The following is a 3650-nucleotide window of genomic DNA, read 5'->3' as shown; positions in this document are numbered from 1 at the left end:
CGTATCTTCAGGGTTATGATCTAGATGGTCATGTTACTGGTACAAAACCCTGCCCAGCACCTGCTCTCGCTGATGAATCCCCCAATCCATCTTTTGCTTCATGGACAAAATAAGATAAAATCCTGGTTAGTTGGGTGTTCTCCTCTCTTACTCCTTCTGTTCTCCGTCATGTTTATCTTCTTACAACAACCAAAGAAATCTGGACCTCTCTCGAATCTCTATATGCTTCTAATTTTGTTGCTCAAATTCATCATCTTCACTGCGAGTTATGTGCACTTAAGAAAGGATCTCAAACCATGCGAGCATATATTGATCATGCTCGAGATTTAGTTGATAGTCTTGCTGCTTCCAACACCACGGTTACAGATAAAGAGTTTCGTCACTGTCTTCTTGCTGGTTTAGACAATTCTTATAATGCTATTGTTACATCCCTCACTACTACTATGAGATCTCTTACAGTCGAGGATTTTCTTACGTTTCTACTTACGTTTGAGTTACAGATTGAACAACAGACCAAGACGTTGAATGCTCAACCTGTTGCTAATCTGGCTGCACCATCTCGACAGCCTGCATCTCATTTTCTTACACCGACTGTCTCTTTAGCACCATCTGCTTCGAATTTTTCTCAATGTCATTTCTCTGGGAATAACAGACCACAGCCTTAACGTGGTCCTAGTCGTTCGGATGTACCTTATCATGAGCATAGGAGTCATAATTTACCTTTTAAATACAGTACAGCTAATTATTTGAATCCATTATATTTAATTGTCTCGGATGTATGGGGTCCCTCTCATATTTTATCTAATGAAGGTTACAAATATTATGTCATATTTATTGATGCTTATAGTCGTTTTACTTGGATGTTTCCTATGTCTCACAAATCTGATGTCTTTTCTATATTCTTTTTGTTCCAAAAGCATGTAAAAATATTTTTAATAGAAAGATAAAAATATTCCAGTTTGACAATGCTGCTGAGTATCGCAAACTTACTCCGCATCTCCAGAAACTTGGGATTTTTCATCGTTTTTCATGCCCACATACTTTTGAGCAAAATGGTTTGGTTGAACATCGTCATCGTCATATTCGTGAAACTGGTCTTACTATCTAAAATATGGCTTCTGAGCCATCTTCATATTGGTATCATTCGTTTTACACTGCTTGTTATTTAATGAATCGTGTCCCTTCGACTTCCGTTGATAATTCCTCTCCATATAAAGCTCTTTTTGGTCTCCCACCAGATTATACCTCTCTTCGTGTATTTGGTTGTCTATGTTTTCGTCACTTACGTCCGTATAGGTCTCACAAAATGGAGCCTCTTTCTTATCCTTGTGTTTTTATTGGCAATAGTCCATCTCACAAAGGTTACAAATACCTTCATATTCCTATTGGTAGTATATATGTTAGTCGTCATGTTGTTTTTGATGAGACTACCTTTCACTTTGCATCCGCGATATCACCTTCACCGGCGTCGACTACTTCTCTGGTAACAAATCCTTTACCCTTATATATTTCCTTACCACCGGTTTCGTTCTCTCGGACTCCTGTTGCTCCGCTGCCGCCAGTTTCAACTACTCCATTTAGTTCGTCCAACATTACACAGTTCAGAACTGTCCAGTTTTCACCCTCATATTTGGGTCCACTGTCAGCTCCCGGGTGTACACCTGCCACCGACCAGTCTCCACCTGTCCAACCAGCATCGACAAATTCAGTTCCTCAAGCTCCTGTTTCTTCCACTGACAGTGCTGCTGCTATGCCAGATGTCACTTTGTCAGTACCTGCACCTGCCTTTGCTCCTGATTCAAATTTTTCTTCAACTCCAGCACCTGACTCGACATCATCTCACTCGACTGCACCTGATGCACCTTCTCTGTCTACACCACCTAATTTAGGAGCTCATCCAATGGTGACTCGAGCAAAGGATGGGATTTTAAAGCCAAATCTCTTATATTCTTCCAAGTATGCATTGAGTACTGACTCTCTTTTTGAGCCGACTTGTTACTCGCAGGCTCAAACTAATCCACATTAGCGTGCAGCCACTGATGATGAATTTAATGCGTTGCTTCGCAACGGAACTTGGACACTGGTACCTTATTATCCATCTATGAACGTAATTGGCTGTAAATGGGTATTTCGTATTAAACGAAATCCTGATGATACAATTGAACGCCATAAAGGTCATTTGGTTGCTAAAGGTTATAATCAACAAAAGGGAATCGATACTCTGAAACGTTTAGTCTGGTTGTTAAACCATGTACTATACGTATTATTCTTATGCATCCTTCCTTTCCAAACGAATGCCCCAAATAAATGACTCATTCTTTACGATAAAAATATCATAATTAGCAAAGAAATTATCTACTGTACTCTTCAGGATTGAGCTCTAAATCCGGATACTCTGTTCTCCTATCCTTTTTGGGGTAGAGGGATACCAATCCAGCAACGCGACGAGCGTATTCAACCATAATCCTAATGCAATCACCGCTCAGTTGATAGATTGCACGCGAGAATCTCGCATCAGAAAGGATCCTATAGAATAAAGGTATCTGAGGGTTGTAAAGAGGAATTGGAAGGCCAGCGAGGATCCTAACTGAAATGATGATCTTTTGGTCATTCCAGTGATCAAGCGAGAACCACCTGGGGTTAAAAGCAGAAGTGGATTTTGAATTGGGAGGAACAGATAGTACAAAGCCTTTATTCTTGAACTCCTCTTGAATTCTACTGAATTCCCTATCGTTCTTCCAACCAGCAGGAGGCATTTTTAGTATGGGAATGAGGGATAATGAAAATACGACATTTAAAGATGATCAAATGAGATCAAAATCAGAGTGATGATCATAATACGAGAAGTGAAGAACGAAGGTGAAGAAATGAAGAGAAAATGGGTAAGATTATCATCTTAAAAGTTGATGAGAAAAATAAAAAAATCAGAAAAATAGCTGAAAAAAAATAGTTGTAGAGAGGGGAGAAGAAGTAAAAAGAAAGAAGAAGATCGAGAGTAAATAAAAGATTTACTCCCATTTCCCTAGGTATTCACCTCATTGACGCGATGATTTGAAAACGGACGGATAGGAAGAAGCGATTATAAGAGACGTGTCAGATAGTGAGTGGATGAGAAGACACGCGTAAGTTGATATGCCTAAATTAAGGAAATATGTCGGCAGGAAAGAATACGAAAAGGTGAGCGGGTGCGGCAGAATAAATTGGAATTTCTCATATCTCTCTCTTAGTCAAAAGAACGATATGAGAAGAGGAAAAATATAGGAGTAAAATACCGCACACCTATTAGACATGCGAGATAACGACCATCAGTTCTGAGCGAAGATAACCGCATATAGTATATCCAGAATGACACAACAGATGACGTCATCTTAGTCACGAGAAAAGTGTGAAGAATCATGCGATATTATAGAGCACATGCAAAAAGAGTCAATGTAAGTGTGCGTCAATGACGCACGCCAAATCCGAAAATAAGGGCTTTATTAGCTGTCATCCACTATGTAAATCCCTATATAAGGGACCGAGCGACCTTGTATCAAGAGAGATATTTTTAAGAGTTGGGACAAGGAATTTAGCAGAGAGAAAGATTGTTTGTTCTCCAAGTTAGAGTTTTCTGATTATTATGTATTCAAATTAAAAATCTAATAAAAGTT

Source organism: Papaver somniferum, chromosome 1, assembly GCF_003573695.1.
Source record: "Papaver somniferum cultivar HN1 chromosome 1, ASM357369v1, whole genome shotgun sequence".
Classification (NCBI taxonomy): Eukaryota; Viridiplantae; Streptophyta; class Magnoliopsida; order Ranunculales; family Papaveraceae; genus Papaver; species Papaver somniferum.
Note: the sequence above shows the minus strand (reverse complement) of the source record.